At 45.2% G+C, this 19,597-nt stretch overlaps 35 non-coding genes across 35 annotated transcripts; all 35 read right to left on the bottom strand.

Moving 5' to 3' along the window:
- Positions 1-56: 56 nt before the first annotated feature.
- Positions 57-129, bottom strand: trnam-cau (transfer RNA methionine (anticodon CAU)). Its single transcript has one exon. It is a non-coding gene; the product is annotated as a tRNA-Met (tRNA).
- Positions 130-232: 103 nt separating this feature from the next.
- trnam-cau (transfer RNA methionine (anticodon CAU)) lies at positions 233-305 on the bottom strand. The gene has a single exon. It is a non-coding gene; the product is annotated as a tRNA-Met (tRNA).
- Positions 306-408: 103 nt separating this feature from the next.
- On the bottom strand, positions 409-481 carry trnam-cau (transfer RNA methionine (anticodon CAU)). The gene has a single exon. It is a non-coding gene; the product is annotated as a tRNA-Met (tRNA).
- A 103-nt stretch (positions 482-584) lies between these two features.
- trnam-cau (transfer RNA methionine (anticodon CAU)) lies at positions 585-657 on the bottom strand. Its single transcript has one exon. It is a non-coding gene; the product is annotated as a tRNA-Met (tRNA).
- Positions 658-760: 103 nt separating this feature from the next.
- trnam-cau (transfer RNA methionine (anticodon CAU)) lies at positions 761-833 on the bottom strand. Its single transcript has one exon. It is a non-coding gene; the product is annotated as a tRNA-Met (tRNA).
- Positions 834-936: 103 nt separating this feature from the next.
- trnam-cau (transfer RNA methionine (anticodon CAU)) lies at positions 937-1,009 on the bottom strand. Its single transcript has one exon. It is a non-coding gene; the product is annotated as a tRNA-Met (tRNA).
- Positions 1,010-1,109: 100 nt separating this feature from the next.
- Positions 1,110-1,184, bottom strand: trnam-cau (transfer RNA methionine (anticodon CAU)). The gene has a single exon. It is a non-coding gene; the product is annotated as a tRNA-Met (tRNA).
- A 103-nt stretch (positions 1,185-1,287) lies between these two features.
- trnam-cau (transfer RNA methionine (anticodon CAU)) lies at positions 1,288-1,360 on the bottom strand. Its single transcript has one exon. It is a non-coding gene; the product is annotated as a tRNA-Met (tRNA).
- Positions 1,361-1,463: 103 nt separating this feature from the next.
- trnam-cau (transfer RNA methionine (anticodon CAU)) lies at positions 1,464-1,536 on the bottom strand. Its single transcript has one exon. It is a non-coding gene; the product is annotated as a tRNA-Met (tRNA).
- A 103-nt stretch (positions 1,537-1,639) lies between these two features.
- On the bottom strand, positions 1,640-1,712 carry trnam-cau (transfer RNA methionine (anticodon CAU)). Its single transcript has one exon. It is a non-coding gene; the product is annotated as a tRNA-Met (tRNA).
- Positions 1,713-1,815: 103 nt separating this feature from the next.
- trnam-cau (transfer RNA methionine (anticodon CAU)) lies at positions 1,816-1,888 on the bottom strand. The gene has a single exon. It is a non-coding gene; the product is annotated as a tRNA-Met (tRNA).
- A 103-nt stretch (positions 1,889-1,991) lies between these two features.
- On the bottom strand, positions 1,992-2,064 carry trnam-cau (transfer RNA methionine (anticodon CAU)). Its single transcript has one exon. It is a non-coding gene; the product is annotated as a tRNA-Met (tRNA).
- Positions 2,065-2,167: 103 nt separating this feature from the next.
- Positions 2,168-2,240, bottom strand: trnam-cau (transfer RNA methionine (anticodon CAU)). Its single transcript has one exon. It is a non-coding gene; the product is annotated as a tRNA-Met (tRNA).
- Positions 2,241-2,343: 103 nt separating this feature from the next.
- Positions 2,344-2,416, bottom strand: trnam-cau (transfer RNA methionine (anticodon CAU)). Its single transcript has one exon. It is a non-coding gene; the product is annotated as a tRNA-Met (tRNA).
- Positions 2,417-2,519: 103 nt separating this feature from the next.
- Positions 2,520-2,592, bottom strand: trnam-cau (transfer RNA methionine (anticodon CAU)). Its single transcript has one exon. It is a non-coding gene; the product is annotated as a tRNA-Met (tRNA).
- Positions 2,593-2,868: 276 nt separating this feature from the next.
- Positions 2,869-2,941, bottom strand: trnam-cau (transfer RNA methionine (anticodon CAU)). The gene has a single exon. It is a non-coding gene; the product is annotated as a tRNA-Met (tRNA).
- A 103-nt stretch (positions 2,942-3,044) lies between these two features.
- On the bottom strand, positions 3,045-3,117 carry trnam-cau (transfer RNA methionine (anticodon CAU)). The gene has a single exon. It is a non-coding gene; the product is annotated as a tRNA-Met (tRNA).
- Positions 3,118-3,220: 103 nt separating this feature from the next.
- Positions 3,221-3,293, bottom strand: trnam-cau (transfer RNA methionine (anticodon CAU)). Its single transcript has one exon. It is a non-coding gene; the product is annotated as a tRNA-Met (tRNA).
- A 103-nt stretch (positions 3,294-3,396) lies between these two features.
- On the bottom strand, positions 3,397-3,469 carry trnam-cau (transfer RNA methionine (anticodon CAU)). Its single transcript has one exon. It is a non-coding gene; the product is annotated as a tRNA-Met (tRNA).
- Positions 3,470-3,572: 103 nt separating this feature from the next.
- On the bottom strand, positions 3,573-3,645 carry trnam-cau (transfer RNA methionine (anticodon CAU)). The gene has a single exon. It is a non-coding gene; the product is annotated as a tRNA-Met (tRNA).
- Positions 3,646-3,748: 103 nt separating this feature from the next.
- Positions 3,749-3,821, bottom strand: trnam-cau (transfer RNA methionine (anticodon CAU)). Its single transcript has one exon. It is a non-coding gene; the product is annotated as a tRNA-Met (tRNA).
- Positions 3,822-3,924: 103 nt separating this feature from the next.
- On the bottom strand, positions 3,925-3,997 carry trnam-cau (transfer RNA methionine (anticodon CAU)). The gene has a single exon. It is a non-coding gene; the product is annotated as a tRNA-Met (tRNA).
- Positions 3,998-4,100: 103 nt separating this feature from the next.
- Positions 4,101-4,173, bottom strand: trnam-cau (transfer RNA methionine (anticodon CAU)). Its single transcript has one exon. It is a non-coding gene; the product is annotated as a tRNA-Met (tRNA).
- Positions 4,174-4,754: 581 nt separating this feature from the next.
- On the bottom strand, positions 4,755-4,827 carry trnam-cau (transfer RNA methionine (anticodon CAU)). Its single transcript has one exon. It is a non-coding gene; the product is annotated as a tRNA-Met (tRNA).
- Positions 4,828-5,587: 760 nt separating this feature from the next.
- trnag-gcc (transfer RNA glycine (anticodon GCC)) lies at positions 5,588-5,658 on the bottom strand. The gene has a single exon. It is a non-coding gene; the product is annotated as a tRNA-Gly (tRNA).
- A 1,057-nt stretch (positions 5,659-6,715) lies between these two features.
- On the bottom strand, positions 6,716-6,786 carry trnag-gcc (transfer RNA glycine (anticodon GCC)). Its single transcript has one exon. It is a non-coding gene; the product is annotated as a tRNA-Gly (tRNA).
- A 566-nt stretch (positions 6,787-7,352) lies between these two features.
- trnag-gcc (transfer RNA glycine (anticodon GCC)) lies at positions 7,353-7,423 on the bottom strand. The gene has a single exon. It is a non-coding gene; the product is annotated as a tRNA-Gly (tRNA).
- A 1,057-nt stretch (positions 7,424-8,480) lies between these two features.
- Positions 8,481-8,551, bottom strand: trnag-gcc (transfer RNA glycine (anticodon GCC)). The gene has a single exon. It is a non-coding gene; the product is annotated as a tRNA-Gly (tRNA).
- A 566-nt stretch (positions 8,552-9,117) lies between these two features.
- trnag-gcc (transfer RNA glycine (anticodon GCC)) lies at positions 9,118-9,188 on the bottom strand. The gene has a single exon. It is a non-coding gene; the product is annotated as a tRNA-Gly (tRNA).
- A 566-nt stretch (positions 9,189-9,754) lies between these two features.
- trnag-gcc (transfer RNA glycine (anticodon GCC)) lies at positions 9,755-9,825 on the bottom strand. The gene has a single exon. It is a non-coding gene; the product is annotated as a tRNA-Gly (tRNA).
- Positions 9,826-10,882: 1,057 nt separating this feature from the next.
- trnag-gcc (transfer RNA glycine (anticodon GCC)) lies at positions 10,883-10,953 on the bottom strand. The gene has a single exon. It is a non-coding gene; the product is annotated as a tRNA-Gly (tRNA).
- Positions 10,954-11,519: 566 nt separating this feature from the next.
- Positions 11,520-11,590, bottom strand: trnag-gcc (transfer RNA glycine (anticodon GCC)). Its single transcript has one exon. It is a non-coding gene; the product is annotated as a tRNA-Gly (tRNA).
- Positions 11,591-12,647: 1,057 nt separating this feature from the next.
- Positions 12,648-12,718, bottom strand: trnag-gcc (transfer RNA glycine (anticodon GCC)). The gene has a single exon. It is a non-coding gene; the product is annotated as a tRNA-Gly (tRNA).
- A 566-nt stretch (positions 12,719-13,284) lies between these two features.
- trnag-gcc (transfer RNA glycine (anticodon GCC)) lies at positions 13,285-13,355 on the bottom strand. Its single transcript has one exon. It is a non-coding gene; the product is annotated as a tRNA-Gly (tRNA).
- Positions 13,356-14,657: 1,302 nt separating this feature from the next.
- On the bottom strand, positions 14,658-14,728 carry trnag-gcc (transfer RNA glycine (anticodon GCC)). The gene has a single exon. It is a non-coding gene; the product is annotated as a tRNA-Gly (tRNA).
- Positions 14,729-19,597: the final 4,869 nt, after the last annotated feature.

The raw sequence follows: 19,597 nt of genomic DNA on the forward strand, positions 1-19,597 counted from the left end.
TTGACATGGACAAAATTCCAGGCTGATAAATCAAGTCAAAGAAGCACTAAAACCATTGCCCCGTGTGAGGGTCGAACTCACGGCCTTCAGATTATGAGACTGACGCGCTGCCTACTGCGCCAACGAGGCCCATAATGCAGTTCACGTCGACGATTGAAGGCCAGATGTTGTTTTCATTGACATGGACAAAATGCCAGGCTGATAATTCAAGTCAAAGAAGCACTAAAACCACTGCCCCGTGTGAGGGTCGAACTCACGGCCTTCAGATTATGAGACTGACGCGCTGCCTACTGCGCCAACGAGGCCCAAAACGCAGTTCACGTCGACGATTGAAGGCCAGATGTTGTTTTCATTGACATGGACAAAATGCCAGGCTGATAATTCAAGTCAAAGAAGCACTAAAACCACTGCCCCGTGTGAGGGTCGAACTCACGGCCTTCAGATTATGAGACTGACGCGCTGCCTACTGCGCCAACGAGGCCCAAAACGCAGTTCACGTCGACGATTGAAGGCCAGATGTTGTTTTCATTGACATGGACAAAATGCCAGGCTGATAAGTCAAGTCAAAGAAGCACTAAAACCACTGCCCCGTGTGAGGGTCGAACTCACGGCCTTCAGATTATGAGACTGACGCGCTGCCTACTGCGCCAACGAGGCCCAAAACGCAGTTCACGTCGACGATTGAAGGCCAGACGTTGTTTTCATTGACATGGACAAAATGCAAGGCTGATTAGTCAAGTCAAAGAAGCACTAAAACCACTGCCCCGTGTGAGGGTCGAACTCACGGCCTTCAGATTATGAGACTGACGCGCTGCCTACTGCGCCAACGAGGCCCAAAACGCAGTTCACGTCGACGATTGAAGGCCAGATGTTGTTTTCATTGACATGGACAAAATGCAAGGCTGATAAGTCAAGTCAAAGAAGCACTAAAACCACTGCCCCGTGTGAGGGTCGAACTCACGGCCTTCAGATTATGAGACTGACGCGCTGCCTACTGCACCAACGAGGCCCAAAACGCAGTTCACGTCGACGATTGAAGGCCAGATGTTGTTTTCATTGACATGGACAAAATGCCAGGCTGATAATTCAAGTCAAAGAAGCACTAAAACCACTGCCCGTGTGAGGGTCGAACTCACGGCCTTCAGATTATGAGACTGACGCGCTGCCTACTGCGCCAACGAGGCCCAAAACGCAGTTCACGTCGACGATTGAAGGCCAGACGTTGTTTTCATTGACATGGACAAAATGCCAGGCTGATAAGTCAAGTCAAAGAAGCACTAAAACCACTGCCCCGTGTGAGGGTCGAACTCACGGCCTTCAGATTATGAGACTGACGCGCTGCCTACTGCGCCAACGAGGCCCAAAACGCAGTTCACGTCGACGATTGAAGGCCAGACGTTGTTTTCATTGACATGGACAAAATGCCAGGCTGATAAGTCAAGTCAAAGAAGCACTAAAACCACTGCCCCGTGTGAGGGTCGAACTCACGGCCTTCAGATTATGAGACTGACGCGCTGCCTACTGCGCCAACGAGGCCCAAAACGCAGTTCACGTCGACGATTGAAGGCCAGACGTTGTTTTCATTGACATGGACAAAATGCCAGGCTGATAAGTCAAGTCAAAGAAGCACTAAAACCACTGCCCCGTGTGAGGGTCGAACTCACGGCCTTCAGATTATGAGACTGACGCGCTGCCTACTGCGCCAACGAGGCCCAAAATGCAGTTCACGTCGACGATTGAAGGCCAGACGTTGTTTTCATTGACATGGACAAAATGCCAGGCTGATAAGTCAAGTCAAAGAAGCACTAAAACCACTGCCCCGTGTGAGGGTCGAACTCACGGCCTTCAGATTATGAGACTGACGCGCTGCCTACTGCGCCAACGAGGCCCAAAATGCAGTTCACGTCGACGATTGAAGGCCAGACGTTGTTTTCATTGACATGGACAAAATGCCAGGCTGATAATTCAAGTCAAAGAAGCAATTAAACCACTGCCCCGTGTGAGGGTCGAACTCACGGCCTTCAGATTATGAGACTGACGCGCTGCCTACTGCCCCAACGAGGCCCAAAACGCAGTTCACGTCGACGATTGAAGGCCAGACGTTGTTTTCATTGACATGGACAAAATGCCAGGCTGATAAGTCAAGTCAAAGAAGCACTAAAACCACTGCCCCGTGTGAGGGTCGAACTCACGGCCTTCAGATTATGAGACTGACGCGCTGCCTACTGCGCCAACGAGGCCCAAAACCCAGTTCACGTCGACGATTGAAGGCCAGATGTTGTTTTCATTGACATGGACAAAATGCAAGGCTGATAAGTCAAGTCAAAGAAGCACTAAAACCACTGCCCCGTGTGAGGGTCGAACTCACGGCCTTCAGATTATGAGACTGACGCGCTGCCTACTGCGCCAACGAGGCCCAAAACGCAGTTCACGTCGACGATTGAAGGCCAGATGTTGTTTTCATTGACATGGACAAAATGCCAGGCTGATAATTCAAGTCAAAGAAGCACTAAAACCACTGCCCCGTGTGAGGGTCGAACTCACGGCCTTCAGATTATGAGACTGACGCGCTGCCTACTGCGCCAACGAGGCCCAAAACGCAGTTCACGTCGACGATTGAAGGCCAGACGTTGTTTTCATTGACATGGACAAAATGCCAGGCTGATAATTCAAGTCAAAGAAGCACTAAAACCACTGCCGCGTGTGAGGGTCGAACTCACGGCCTTCAGGTTATGAGACTGACGCGCTGCCTACTGCACCGAGGCCCAAAACGCAGTTCACGTCGACGATTGAAGGCCAGACGTTGTTTTCATTGACATGGACAAAATTCCAGGCTGATAAATCAAGTCAAAGAAGCACTAAAACCATTGCCCCGTGTGAGGGTCGAACTCACGGCCTTCAGATTATGAGACTGACGCGCTGCCTACTGCGCCAACGACGCCCAAAACGCAGTTCACGTCGACGATTGAAGGCCAGATGTTGTTTTCATTGACATGGACAAAATGCCAGGCTGATAATTCAAGTCAAAGAAGCACTAAAACCACTGCCCCGTGTGAGGGTCGAACTCACGGCCTTCAGATTATGAGACTGACGCGCTGCCTACTGCGCCAACGAGGCCCAAAACGCAGTTCACGTCGACGATTGAAGGCCAGATGTTGTTTTCATTGACATGGACAAAATGCCAGGCTGATAATTCAAGTCAAAGAAGCACTAAAACCACTGCCCCGTGTGAGGGTCGAACTCACGGCCTTCAGATTATGAGACTGACGCGCTGCCTACTGCGCCAACGAGGCCCAAAACGCAGTTCACGTCGACGATTGAAGGCCAGATGTTGTTTTCATTGACATGGACAAAATGCCAGGCTGATAAGTCCAGTCAAAGAAGCACTAAAACCACTGCCCCGTGTGAGGGTCGAACTCACGGCCTTCAGATTATGAGACTGACGCGCTGCCTACTGCGCCAACGAGGCCCAAAACGCAGTTCACGTCGACGATTGAAGGCCAGACGTTGTTTTCATTGACATGGACAAAATGCAAGGCTGATTAGTCAAGTCAAAGAAGCACTAAAACCACTGCCCCGTGTGAGGGTCGAACTCACGGCCTTCAGATTATGAGACTGACGCGCTGCCTACTGTGCCAACGAGGCCCAAAACGCAGTTCACGTCGACGATTGAAGGCCAGACGTTGTTTTCATTGACATGGACAAAATGCAAGGCTGATAATTCAAGTCAAAGAAGTACTAAAACCACTGCCCCGTGTGAGGGTCGAACTCACGGCCTTCAGATTATGAGACTGACGCGCTGCCTACTGCGCCAACGAGGCCCAAAACGCAGTTCACGTCGACGATTGAAGGCCAGACGTTGTTTTCATTGACATGGACAAAATGCCAGGCTGATAAGTCAAGTCAAAGAAGCACTAAAACCACTGCCCCGTGTGAGGGTCGAACTCACGGCCTTCAGATTATGAGACTGACGCGCTGCCTACTGCGCCAACGAGGCCCAAAATGCAGTTCACGTCGACGATTGAAGGCCAGACGTTGTTTTCATTGACATGGACAAAATGCCAGGCTGATAATTCAAGTCAAAGAAGCACTTAAACCATTGCCCCGTGTGAGGGTCGAACTCACGGCCTTCAGATTATGAGACTGACGTGCTGCCTACTGCGCCAACGAGGCCCAAAACACAGTTCACGTCGACGATTGAAGGCCAGACGTTGTTTTCATTGACATGGACAAATTGCCAGGCTGATAAGTCAAGTCAAAGAAGCACTAAAACCATTGCCCCGTGGCAACAAGACAACCCATAATGCAGTACATAGGCCAGGTCTGGGCCAGCAGCACATTCGTAATCTGATATCAGTATGTGGGCCAGAGCTGGGCCAAAACTGGGGTTAATTATAAAAAGTTAGAATGTTATAGTATGTGGGCCAGAACTGGGCCACAGCATTTTACAATATGTTTAAACGTATCGGGCCAGGTCAGGCCCACTTACGTTTCATCTGACAGTCATGCTGTATATTGGCCAGTTTCGGGCCGAGGACCGGGTGTATACTGGGCCAGAAGAAACGCAATCATGTGGCCCAACAATGGGCCGGATGAATTTTGCTATCTGGGTATAGATTTATTTATTTATTAATTTCAGCATTTATTTCAGCATGTAAATATTTCTGAATTTACATTTTTTGAATTAACAACCTACCAAACAGTAGGGTAAAACCATATCTGACAGCAGATAACTTAAGATTCATCAAAATATCTGCCCCGTGTGAGGCTCGAACTCACGACCTTCAGATTATGAGACTGACGCGCTGCCTACTGCGCCAACGAGGCTCCACATTTGCTTACTGTTAAATATAGACAAGAAATAGTTAGGATTCATTTAAAAAGACAGCCAACAACAAACAAATCTTTCATCCCCAATTTGCACATTAAATGGGCTGTGAAAGACTATCTGACTGCAAATACCTGTTAACAGTATTTGCTATATTGGCCTTGCTGATTGTGAATATGCAAGGCAATGTAAAAAAGGTGATAAAACACAGTGATTGTACGCGTCGGATATCGCCCGAGATGCAAATACAGAAATCCGAAAGAGGGAGTTTAAGATATGGCAGAAAGGGACCTATTCTCTTCACCCAGGTGTCCAAGACATTCGGTCAAAGTTATGATCATCCGACCAAAGTTGATCATCGATCTTTGGGATCGAACATTCTGGTACAAAGTACACTTATGAATAGCCCTGTACTTGAACATGGTGTTTGTTGTGACCAATGGCAAGCACATCAATCTAACAACAAAGCACCAAATGGGATCAGATCAGGCGAGCCGCCTCTCCTTGTCACACTCCTTCGGATGTCTACATCATTGGCTACGTGAGCGGTGAAATCCGACCTCAAAGAACTACCAGCCACTATCTACTAGAATAAACTTATCTGGGAGGATGAGCAGTGTGATACTTCTATCAGATTAAGCAGGCCATTACTCCGAATCACCATTTCAAAGTTTTTCCATGGTAGGTCGTGTAAGAATTGAGATCCTCCATCTCGCAAAATCTTTACACCGGGGTTTTTTCTAAGTACAAAAGGTATGTTGCATTGGCCGGGAATCGAACCCGGGCCTCCCGCGTGGCAGGCGAGAATTCTACCACTGAACCACCAATGCTTGATGTTTTAAACCCGGTGATTGTACTCGTCGGATATCGCCCGAGATGCAAATACAGAAATCCGAAAGAGGGAGTTTAAGATATGGCAGAAAGGGACCTATTCTCTTCACCCAGGTGTCCAAGACATTCGATCAATGTTATGATCATCCGACCAAAGTTGATCATCGATCTTTGGCCTTGGTTATTCTGGTACAATGTACACTCATGAATAGCCCTGTACTTGAACATGGTGTTTGTTGTGACCAATGATAAGCACATTAGTCCAACAACAGAGCACCATTTTGGATAAGATCAGGCAGGCCACTGATCCTAATCACCCCCTTTTGGATTTCTACATCATCTGGCAGACACTTCCACAATAGAGGTTTTGGACATGGCCCACTCTGCTTCCATGTCCCTAGTGTCCACTGAGGTGCAAAAAGAAAATTCCAAAGGAGGGAGTTTAAGATGTTGCGGACGGGGGACTCAGCTTGACATTCCCAGTTCACCCTCACTTAACAATTGGGTTTACAAGGTTTGTCCAGCTGCCTCCCCAGCTATCTGATCCAACTCACTACCAGGTAGTGACTATCAGTAGACAGCTCTGCTATTCTCTTCACCCAGGTGTCCAAGACATTCGGCCAAAGTTCTGATGATCTGACCACAAAGTTGATCACCGATCTTTGGCCTTGGTTATTCTGGTACAAAGTACACTTATGAATAGCCCTGTACTTGAACATGGTGTTTGTTGTGACCAATGGCAAGCACATCAATCTAACAACAAAGCACCAAATGGGATCAGATCAGGCGAGCCGCCTCTCCTTGTCACACTCCTTCGGATGTCTACATCATTGGCTACGTGAGCGGTGAAATCCGACCTCGAAGAACTACCAGCCACTATCTACTAGAATAAACTTATCTGGGAGGATGAGCAGTGTGATACTTCTATCAGATTAAGCAGGCCATTACTCCAAATCACCATTTCAAAGTTTTTCCATGGTAGGTCGTGTAAGAATTGAAATCCTCCATCTCGCAAAATCTTTACAGCGGGGTTTTTTCTAAGTACAAAAGGTATGTTGCATTGGCCGGGAATCGAACCCGGGCCTCCCGCGTGGCAGGCGAGAATTCTACCACTGAACCACCAATGCTTGATGTTTCAAACCCGGTGATTGTACTCGTCGGATATCGCCCGAGATGCAAATACAGAAATCCGAAAGAGGAAGTTTAAGATATGGCAGAAAGGGACCTATTCTCTTCACCCAGGTGTCCAAGACATTCGGTCAAAGTTATGATCATCCGACCAAAGTTGATCATCGATCTTTGGCCTTGGTTATTCTGGTACAAAGTACACTTCTGAATAGCCCTGTACTTGAACATAGTGTTTGTTGTGACCAATGGCAAGCACATCAATCTAACAACAAAGCACCAAATGGGATCAGATCAGGCGAGTCGCCTCTCCTTGTCACACTCCTTCGGATGTCTACATCATTGGCTACGTGAGCGGTGAAATCCGACCTCGAAGAACTACCAGCCACTATCTACTAGAATAAACTTATCTGGGAGGATGAGCAGTGTGATACTTCTATCAGATTAAGCAGGCCATTACTCCAAATCACCATTTCAAAGTTTTTCCATGGTAGGTCGTGTAAGAATTGAAATCCTCCATCTCGCAAAATCTTTACAGCGGGGTTTTTTCTAAGTACAAAAGGTATGTTGCATTGGCCGGGAATCGAACCCGGGCCTCCCGCGTGGCAGGCGAGAATTCTACCACTGAACCACCAATGCTTGATGTTTCAAACTCGTTGATTGTACTCGTCGGATATCGCCCGAGATGCAAATACAGAAATCCGAAAGAGGGAGTTTAAGATATGGCAGAAAGGGACCTATTCCCTTCACCCAGGTGTCCAAGACATTCGGTCAAAGTTATGATCATCCGACCAAAGTTGATCATCGATCTTTGGCCTTGGTTATTCTGGTACAATGTACACTCATGAATAGCCCTGTACTTGAACATGGTGTTTGTTGTGACCAATGATAAGCACATTAGTCCAACAACAAAGCACCATTTTGGATAAGATCAGGCAGGCCACTGATCCTAATCACCCCCTTTTGGATTTCTACATCATCTGGCAGACACTTCCACAATAGAGGTTTTGGACATGGCCCACTCTGCTTCCCTGTCCCTAGTGTCCACTGAGGTGCAAAAAGAAAATTCCAAAGGAGGGAGTTTAAGATGTTGCGGACGGGGGACTCAGCTTGACATTCCCAGTTCACCCTCACTTAACAATTGGGTTTACAAGGTTTGTCCAGCTGCCTCCCCAGCTATCTGATCCAACTCACTACCAGGTAGTGACTATCAGTAGACAGCTCTGCTATTCTCTTCACCCAGGTGTCCAAGACATTCGGCCAAAGTTCTGATGATCTGACCACAAAGTTGATCACCGATCTTTGGCCTTGGTTATTCTGGTACAAAGTACACTTATGAATAGCCCTGTACTTGAACATGGTGTTTGTTGTGACCAATGGCAAGCACATAAATCTAACAACAAAGCACCAAATGGGATCAGATCAGGCGAGCCGCCTCTCCTTGTCACACTCCTTCGGATGTCTACATCATTGGCTACGTGAGCGGTGAAATCCGACCTCGAAGAACTACCAGCCACTATCTACTAGAATAAACTTATCTGGGAGGATGAGCAGTGTGATACTTCTATCAGATTAAGCAGGCCATTACTCCGAATCACCATTTCAAAGTTTTTCCATGGTAGGTCGTGTAAGAATTGAGATCCTCCATCTCGCAAAATCTTTACAGTGGGGTTTTTTCTAAGTACAAAAGGTATGTTGCATTGGCCGGGAATCGAACCCGGGCCTCCCGCGTGGCAGGCGAGAATTCTACCACTGAACCACCAATGCTTGATGTTTCAAACCCGGTGATTGTACTCGTCGGATATCGCCCGAGATGCAAATACAGAAATCCGAAAGAGGGAGTTTAAGATATGGCAGAAAGGGACCTATTCTCTTCACCCAGGTGTCCAAGACATTCGGTCAAAGTTATGATCATCCGACCAAAGTTGATCATCGATCTTTGGCCTTGGTTATTCTGGTACAAAGTACACTTCTGAATAGCCCTGTACTTGAACATAGTGTTTGTTGTGACCAATGGCAAGCACATCAATCTAACAACAAAGCACCAAATGGGATCAGATCAGGCGAGCCGCCTCTCCTTGTCACACTCCTTCGGATGTCTACATCATTGGCTACGTGAGCGGTGAAATCCGACCTCGAAGAACTACCAGCCACTATCTACTAGAATAAACTTATCTGGGAGGATGAGCAGTGTGATACTTCTATCAGATTAAGCAGGCCATTACTCCAAATCACCATTTCAAAGTTTTTCCATGGTAGGTCGTGTAAGAATTGAAATCCTCCATCTCGCAAAATCTTTACAGCGGGGTTTTTTCTAAGTACAAAAGGTATGTTGCATTGGCCGGGAATCGAACCCGGGCCTCCCGCGTGGCAGGCGAGAATTCTACCACTGAACCACCAATGCTTGATGTTTCAAACCCGGTGATTGTACTCGTCGGATATCGCCCGAGATGCAAATACAGAAATCCGAAAGAGGAAGTTTAAGATATGGCAGAAAGGGACCTATTCTCTTCACCCAGGTGTCCAAGACATTCGGTCAAAGTTATGATCATCCGACCAAAGTTGATCATCGATCTTTGGCCTTGGTTATTCTGGTACAAAGTACACTTCTGAATAGCCCTGTACTTGAACATAGTGTTTGTTGTGACCAATGGCAAGCACATCAATCTAACAACAAAGCACCAAATGGGATCAGATCAGGCGAGTCGCCTCTCCTTGTCACACTCCTTCGGATGTCTACATCATTGGCTACGTGAGCGGTGAAATCCGACCTCGAAGAACTACCAGCCACTATCTACTAGAATAAACTTATCTGGGAGGATGAGCAGTGTGATACTTCTATCAGATTAAGCAGGCCATTACTCCAAATCACCATTTCAAAGTTTTTCCATGGTAGGTCGTGTAAGAATTGAAATCCTCCATCTCGCAAAATCTTTACAGCGGGGTTTTTTCTAAGTACAAAAGGTATGTTGCATTGGCCGGGAATCGAACCCGGGCCTCCCGCGTGGCAGGCGAGAATTCTACCACTGAACCACCAATGCTTGATGTTTCAAACTCGTTGATTGTACTCGTCGGATATCGCCCGAGATGCAAATACAGAAATCCGAAAGAGGGAGTTTAAGATATGGCAGAAAGGGACCTATTCCCTTCACCCAGGTGTCCAAGACATTCGGTCAAAGTTATGATCATCCGACCAAAGTTGATCATCGATCTTTGGCCTTGGTTATTCTGGTACAATGTACACTCATGAATAGCCCTGTACTTGAACATGGTGTTTGTTGTGACCAATGATAAGCACATTAGTCCAACAACAAAGCACCATTTTGGATAAGATCAGGCAGGCCACTGATCCTAATCACCCCCTTTTGGATTTCTACATCATCTGGCAGACACTTCCACAATAGAGGTTTTGGACATGGCCCACTCTGCTTCCCTGTCCCTAGTGTCCACTGAGGTGCAAAAAGAAAATTCCAAAGGAGGGAGTTTAAGATGTTGCGGACGGGGGACTCAGCTTGACATTCCCAGTTCACCCTCACTTAACAATTGGGTTTACAAGGTTTGTCCAGCTGCCTCCCCAGCTATCTGATCCAACTCACTACCAGGTAGTGACTATCAGTAGACAGCTCTGCTATTCTCTTCACCCAGGTGTCCAAGACATTCGGCCAAAGTTCTGATGATCTGACCACAAAGTTGATCACCGATCTTTGGCCTTGGTTATTCTGGTACAAAGTACACTTATGAATAGCCCTGTACTTGAACATGGTGTTTGTTGTGACCAATGGCAAGCACATCAATCTAACAACAAAGCACCAAATGGGATCAGATCAGGCGAGCCGCCTCTCCTTGTCACACTCCTTCGGATGTCTACATCATTGGCTACGTGAGCGGTGAAATCCGACCTCGAAGAACTACCAGCCACTATCTACTAGAATAAACTTATCTGGGAGGATGAGCAGTGTGATACTTCTATCAGATTAAGCAGGCCATTACTCCAAATCACCATTTCAAAGTTTTTCCATGGTAGGTCGTGTAAGAATTGAAATCCTCCATCTCGCAAAATCTTTACAGCGGGGTTTTTTCTAAGTACAAAAGGTATGTTGCATTGGCCGGGAATCGAACCCGGGCCTCCCGCGTGGCAGGCGAGAATTCTACCACTGAACCACCAATGCTTGATGTTTCAAACCCGGTGATTGTACTCGTCGGATATCGCCCGAGATGCAAATACAGAAATCCGAAAGAGGAAGTTTAAGATATGGCAGAAAGGGACCTATTCTCTTCACCCAGGTGTCCAAGACATTCGGTCAAAGTTATGATCATCCGACCAAAGTTGATCATCGATCTTTGGCCTTGGTTATTCTGGTACAAAGTACACTTCTGAATAGCCCTGTACTTGAACATAGTGTTTGTTGTGACCAATGGCAAGCACATCAATCTAACAACAAAGCACCAAATGGGATCAGATCAGGCGAGTCGCCTCTCCTTGTCACACTCCTTCGGATGTCTACATCATTGGCTACGTGAGCGGTGAAATCCGACCTCGAAGAACTACCAGCCACTATCTACTAGAATAAACTTATCTGGGAGGATGAGCAGTGTGATACTTCTATCAGATTAAGCAGGCCATTACTCCAAATCACCATTTCAAAGTTTTTCCATGGTAGGTCGTGTAAGAATTGAAATCCTCCATCTCGCAAAATCTTTACAGCGGGGTTTTTTCTAAGTACAAAAGGTATGTTGCATTGGCCGGGAATCGAACCCGGGCCTCCCGCGTGGCAGGCGAGAATTCTACCACTGAACCACCAATGCTTGATGTTTCAAACTCGTTGATTGTACTCGTCGGATATCGCCCGAGATGCAAATACAGAAATCCGAAAGAGGGAGTTTAAGATATGGCAGAAAGGGACCTATTCCCTTCACCCAGGTGTCCAAGACATTCGGTCAAAGTTATGATCATCCGACCAAAGTTGATCATCGATCTTTGGCCTTGGTTATTCTGGTACAATGTACACTCATGAATAGCCCTGTACTTGAACATGGTGTTTGTTGTGACCAATGATAAGCACATTAGTCCAACAACAAAGCACCATTTTGGATAAGATCAGGCAGGCCACTGATCCTAATCACCCCCTTTTGGATTTCTACATCATCTGGCAGACACTTCCACAATAGAGGTTTTGGACATGGCCCACTCTGCTTCCCTGTCCCTAGTGTCCACTGAGGTGCAAAAAGAAAATTCCAAAGGAGGGAGTTTAAGATGTTGCGGACGGGGGACTCAGCTTGACATTCCCAGTTCACCCTCACTTAACAATTGGGTTTACAAGGTTTGTCCAGCTGCCTCCCCAGCTATCTGATCCAACTCACTACCAGGTAGTGACTATCAGTAGACAGCTCTGCTATTCTCTTCACCCAGGTGTCCAAGACATTCGGCCAAAGTTCTGATGATCTGACCACAAAGTTGATCACCGATCTTTGGCCTTGGTTATTCTGGTACAAAGTACACTTATGAATAGCCCTGTACTTGAACATGGTGTTTGTTGTGACCAATGGCAAGCACATAAATCTAACAACAAAGCACCAAATGGGATCAGATCAGGCGAGCCGCCTCTCCTTGTCACACTCCTTCGGATGTCTACATCATTGGCTACGTGAGCGGTGAAATCCGACCTCGAAGAACTACCAGCCACTATCTACTAGAATAAACTTATCTGGGAGGATGAGCAGTGTGATACTTCTATCAGATTAAGCAGGCCATTACTCCGAATCACCATTTCAAAGTTTTTCCATGGTAGGTCGTGTAAGAATTGAGATCCTCCATCTCGCAAAATCTTTACAGTGGGGTTTTTTCTAAGTACAAAAGGTATGTTGCATTGGCTGGGAATCGAACCCGGGCCTCCCGCATGGCAGGCGAGAATTCTACCACTGAACCACCAATGCTTGATGTTTCAAACCCGGTGATTGTACTCGTCGGATATCGCCCGAGATGCAAATACAGAAATCCGAAAGAGGGAGTTTAAGATATGGCAGAAAGGGACCTATTCTCTTCACCCAGGTGTCCAAGACATTCGGTCAAAGTTATGATCATCCGACCAAAGTTGATCATCGATCTTTGGCCTTGGTTATTCTGGTACAAAGTACACTTCTGAATAGCCCTGTACTTGAACATAGTGTTTGTTGTGACCAATGGCAAGCACATCAATCTAACAACAAAGCACCAAATGGGATCAGATCAGGCGAGCCGCCTCTCCTTGTCACACTCCTTCGGATGTCTACATCATTGGCTACGTGAGCGGTGAAATCCGACCTCGAAGAACTACCAGCCACTATCTACTAGAATAAACTTATCTGGGAGGATGAGCAGTGTGATACTTCTATCAGATTAAGCAGGCCATTACTCCAAATCACCATTTCAAAGTTTTTCCATGGTAGGTCGTGTAAGAATTGAAATCCTCCATCTCGCAATATCTTTACAGCGGGGTTTTTTCTAAGTACAAAAGGTATGTTGCATTGGCCGGGAATCGAACCCGGGCCTCCCGCGTGGCAGGCGAGAATTCTACCACTGAACCACCAATGCTTGATGTTTCAAACCCGGTGATTGTACTCGTCGGATATCGCCCGAGATGCAAATACAGAAATCCGAAAGAGGGAGTTTAAGATATGGCAGAAAGGGACCTATTCTCTTCACCCAGGTGTCCAAGACATTCGGTCAAAGTTATGATCATCCGACCAAAGTTGATCATCGATCTTTGGCCTTGGTTATTCTGGTACAATGTACACTCATGAATAGCCCTGTACTTGAACATGGTGTTTGTTGTGACCAATGATAAGCACATTAGTCCAACAACAAAGCACCATTTTGGATAAGATCAGGCAGGCCACTGATCCTAATCACCCCCTTTTGGATTTCTACATCATCTGGCAGACACTTCCACAATAGAGGTTTTGGACATGGCCCACTCTGCTTCCATGTCCCTAGTGTCCACTGAGGTGCAAAAAGAAAATTCCAAAGGAGGGAGTTTAAGATGTTGCGGACGGGGGACTCAGCTTGACATTCCCAGTTCACCCTCACTTAACAATTGGGTTTACAAGGTTTGTCCAGCTGCCTCCCCAGCTATCTGATCCAACTCACTACCAGGTAGTGACTATCAGTAGACAGCTCTGCTATTCTCTTCACCCAGGTGTCCAAGACATTCGGCCAAAGTTCTGATGATCTGACCACAAAGTTGATCACCAATCTTTGGCCTTGGTTATTCTGGTACAAAGTACACTTATGAATAGCCCTGTACTTGAACATGATGTTTGTTGTGACCAATGACAAGCACATTAGTCCAACAACAAAGGCCCATTTGGGATCAGATAAGGCAGGCCGCTGATCCTAATCACCCCCTTTTGGATTTCTACATCATAGGCTACTTGAGCAGTGAAATCCCCCTCGAAGATCTACTAGCCAAGACAGACCAACAATGTTTAGATTCTTTAGCATCTCAGGGCAAATCACTACCTGTCAATATATTGGCAGCAATGACATTCTAATCAGAACCCTAGCAGACACTTCCACAATAGAGGTTTTGGACATGGCCCACTCTGCTTCCATGTCTCTAGTCTCCACCGAGGGCAAAAATTAAATTCCAAAGGAGGGAGTTTAAGATGTTGCGGACAGGGGACTCAGCTTCAGTTCACCCTCACTTAACAATTGGGTTTACAAGGTTTGTCCAGCTGCCTCCCCAGCTGTCCGATCCAACTCACTACCAGGCAGTGACTATCAGTAGACAGCTCTGCTATTCTCTTCACCCAGGTGTCCACGACATTCGGCCAAATACACATAAATATAAACACTTGTATGTGTTTGAATATAATGGCACGGAGGAAAAGTGTTTGCATTGGCCGGGAATCGAACCCGGGCCTCCCGCGTGGCAGGCGAGAATTCTACCACTGAACCACCAATGCATTTTTACAGTAAAAAAAGGGGGTGGGGCTTAAGAAGGAGACACATTTCAGGACACCAGTTTCTTCTTTTACATCTCAGCAGCGGCATCTGTGTGGACAACACACAAATACTAGCAACAGCAGAGTTTCACATTCAAAATGTTAGGAGGTTCATTCATCACTGTAAGGGATCAACTACCATACTGTATAAATACTGTGGTCTATCAGAAAGTGTAAATACAGCCAGGAGGTTAAATAGCAAGAATGTGACAAAGACAGAAAACAAGCAAGAAAAACATGAAGAAAGATAGACACAATGAAACCACAACAAAAAAATGTAATTACCATGACAATGCGTTGTGCAGAAGGCTGAAAGGTGAGTGGGTAGCAGGCTCTTGTCCCTGCCGGCACATCCAAAGTCTTTGGGCCGGAGAATCCTTCACCATACACCTCCAGGCTTGATGGGTCTCATTGTGCTGTGAGAGACACATAAGCATGATAATTTTACTTTATTCACGATTATTAAACATTTGGCAATATGTTGAAAGCAATCTTTCATCATCTACTTTTTTTAAACACAAACTTTGAATGTGCTAGCTTCGGTCAAGTGATATCATTTGTCAAAGATTCAGGATTACCACTCTCTTCCAAGAAAGCTGTTTCTCATTGTGGAAGTATCTAAAATTTGTTATAATTAATTAAATGCTTCTAGGAAAGCCGTTAATAAGCAGCACAGACACAGACTGAGTAATGCATTCTCTCCTGCTCCTCACCAGTGGTATATCTTGCGTGAGTGAGCGGTGAGCAGGCGAACAGAAGTCCAAGTGGACGGATCCTCCCTGTTGTCACAAATGACATTCAGTAACATTAACCATTAACCACATGAACAAACAAGCAAACCAGGGATAATGAATGCACCTTTTACAGGTTTACTAAGCTCCAATATCAGCTGGTATCTACCTGTGAAGTGACCAGCGCCTCTAGCACATAGACCCTGCTGTCACACCAGGACCACCTGACATGTAAATTGCCCCACGGAGTCCACCTGGAAGCGTACTGGGATGTCCACACAGCCACAATCTGTTCGACAGAGGGAGGAGGAGACTCAGGTACGGGAGAAGTTTTGACAGTTACATAAATAAATAACATGTGGAGATGCACCGATTGCAATTTTCTTGGCCGATTCCAAACCCACAACGAGAGACTTAGTTTGCAAACAAGAGTGAGTGCCTCCTGTGTTCATCAGCGCTCATGCTGTACTGACCCCAGATAATCAGAGCTAGCTCCCGGGCCATATTGATCAGCGGCATGCGCACCATCTCTTCACACACCTGCCCCACCTTGCATTGTAGGCTTAGTACTGTCACACACACAGCTGGCTCTATTGGTGGAGAGAAACATCAGTGAAGTAATCCGCATTTAAATAATTCATGATTATTGGTGTTGGTGTCCTGCAATGAGTGATGTTTGGGGGGGGACAGGTTTCCTACCAGAGTTGCAGGGGATGGAGACTATGTTGGAACTGGGCCAGGCAGTGAAAGGGGAAGGAAGAGGCAACTCTGCTGTGGCCTTCACCATATAGACCATATCTCCCACCTAGAGGGACACACAGAGACAAAAGGGAAAATGTAGGCCTATTAATAAAAATTTTAAAAAAAAACTGAATTTAACAAGGATTTGGACAATTGGACAAAAACAAAAACGACAAATATTCAACAAATTATGCTTTTACTTGGTTATTGTCATCTATAAACTCATACTATTCAAATGATTAGGGAAAAAAAGATTGTATTTTAATTTAAATAAACATTTTAGAGATTACATTCGTAGTTTCCATGATGATTTATCAGTTGCTTAAAGCTAGTGTTAGGAAGTTAACCAGTTCATAACTCCATCTCTTATATCAATTTTATATTCCTTTGAAAATATCTCCTTCAAACTGTATTTATTCAAATTTCTATTCAAAAGCTAAATTTTACAAGATTACATTTGAACACATCACGATGATGTTGTAATGTGCCTTCGCCCGATACTCATGTTTACTGTTTGGAGCCTGAATGCACCATAATGTAACTCAATGCAACCTTTAGCTCCATTATCCGTTAGCCGGGGAGACCCTGTGCTGTAGCTGTTAGCAGCTAATTGACGTTAGCTCTACTAGTGTTGTTCACAACGTTGCATAAGCGGCGATCTTCCTATCGCATTTTTTCAACTAAATATCGGCCCCTAATAAATATTACATTTATTTCATACTTGCCCTATTGGATAACTGCATGACGCGTTCCACATCACGTGCCCGCACACAGAGTTCAGCGTTACTTTCCACGGGCACGCGGACCGCCGCGGCTAGAAACCGAAACTGCTGAGTAACATGCCAAGCAGTGCTCGCTACCAAATAGCTTACAGCTAAGATAGCTATCAATTAACTCCCTTTTACTTGTATTTTTCAGTAAACCAAAGAACGGCAACTATATTCTTCTAATAATATACGAAAAATTGATCAAATAACATACTCACAGACGGTGTCCGAATAATAATAGTGTCTGAAGCAACATCGTAGGAGGATTAATTGCGGCATCTGAAGCGGTCGCACTGCCTCGTGAGCTCTGAGGGAAACTCCCTTCTTAAACAACGCTACTGCTGTTGCGTGACCAGCTAGGGGCGCTGCAGCACACACAATGCTACTGAACACGTTTATACCAGTGTGTGGTTAGAGATAACCACACCGCTGATTCAATTCCATCTCCATATGCATGTACCTGATTCCTGACACAAAATAACACTGTGTTACAAATAAGGATGTTTGTTATTACAGTCTGTAGCAACCGGTTTTTGGTATTGGCTCAAAGCATTCCCCATTTTTGCACTCTACTGATAACACAACAAATGCAAGTTAAAAGTCAGGTCTTAAAAAATAATTGTATATACACTCACCAGCCACTTTATTAGGTACACCTTGCTAGTACCGGGTTGGACCCCTTTTTGCCTTCAGAACCGCCTTAATTCTTCGTAGCATACGAATCAAATCCTAAAATATGTGACTGAGCATTAAGTGTCCAATCCCTTCAACACATGCTATCTGTGCACACATACTTTCTCATTCATGCATTTGCTGTCAGATATGATCTCTTCATAAGGGAACAGAAGTAACTTTAATATCCATAAATATGTGTTCTGATTAAGTCAAAGGAGGTAACTGCATTGTCGGGCTTTAGAAAAGTTTTCTGGTGATAGGTGTGATGATACATACATTTATTGAGTCATGGAGTCTTTGTATGAGAAAATGATTGTCATCACCGCGTGAGCAACTTAAGATGCAGTATCTCCAGGCCAAGAGAGACAGGCTCAATTTACCTGGTGCTGATCCCTGGTTGGTTATACGGTGATGTTTGCTGATCACCTGACTGCTTGCTGCGATGCACCCAAAGTCTAGTACTGAGTCTTTTAGGAAGGAACAAGCCCTGGGGAATCTAGAGGAACATATAAAGAAAGTCAGAGTGTTGAAAGGTCAAAACATACGGCAGTTTGTCTGGTACTTAATATGGTTAATATATATATATCACATGCTTATAACATAGTGCTTACCCCATCAGAGGGATTGTGATGGTCTCTACATCATCTACATGAATCAGAAGGCGGTCTCTGACCTCCTCTTCCTCCAGAGTAAACTCAAGCAGGCCGCTTACAGACAGACCAGAAGCCACCACCTTGGCTGTGCTGGATGCTGTGAACTTGAACAACTGCATGACAAAAGAAACAGAGAAGAAGAAGAAGAAAAAGGTGGGGGAAAGGCGTCAATCACGTGTTTAAAAATAACCACTTTGTTGGTACATTTGAATTCAAATAGCAAACATTTAGAAACACACATTCAGAGATAAACATGCATCTTAACTTACAATCCAAACGCTAATATAGTGTAGCCAGATACAGAGAGAGTTCATTGAGAGACAACTCTTAAAAAGGAGGGAAAAAAGTGTACTATTATATATACTAATGTACTATTCTGGTAAAATAAATATTAAACATATAACTATTTGAATATTATCTGTTTCACACAGTGTTACAATCTAGCTGGGACATGTCCCGTTGATAAACAGACAGACAGAGATAGACAGATAGATAGATAGATATAGATAGATAGATGTATATATATAGATAGATAATAGAAAGATATATAGATATAAATATATATAGATAGATAATAAATAGATAGATATAGATAGATTATTGGATTGGTTGGTATTGTTGGACGTGGTAGTATCGTATCAAACCAACAAGGTCCATGTTTAGAGTAATTAAAGTTAGTTAGCTCAGTGAGTTCATTAGCTAAAGTTAGCTTAACTTCTCGCACGAGGTGTTAGCTAAGCGTTACCGAGCAATTAAGCTAGCGTTAGCGCGAAATCCCTATTAAGCACATTACTTTTATCATTTGTATTCATTAATTTCGTATAGCTTGTTAGTTAATGACCTCGGAAGTTCCTTTACCTTTAACGCAGGCTTTCCCATCAATATTGTCTTCGACCGTTTCCCAACATCTGTTACCGGCACTGTCGACGTCGTTGAACTCGACACGCGATGGGTCAACGCGAACACTTCCAGTCACGATATGACTTTCTAATAACTACTATATATACATATTGTTCTTCTCACTAACGTAGCTTGCATAACATGTTATTATCGTCCAATGTTAACTACTTACTGACTCGCATAGGCACACACGCTCAGGTGGTTTCGAGGGGAGGTGGCTGCGCTCCTTTTACAACCCCGGGCAGTCCGGCGGGCGGTGCAGCGTTTGACAATGAGCAGTAAACCTTTATATACAACCAAAGCATCGTGTTTATTTCGGAGGAATTTAATGTTCTTTATACCATAGGTGTCAATACAGGGCGT

The sequence above is a fragment of the Anarhichas minor genome, unplaced genomic scaffold (assembly GCF_050575085.1).
Source record: "Anarhichas minor isolate MPS153535 unplaced genomic scaffold, ASM5057508v1 ptg000018l, whole genome shotgun sequence".
Taxonomy (NCBI): domain Eukaryota; kingdom Metazoa; phylum Chordata; class Actinopteri; order Perciformes; family Anarhichadidae; genus Anarhichas; species Anarhichas minor.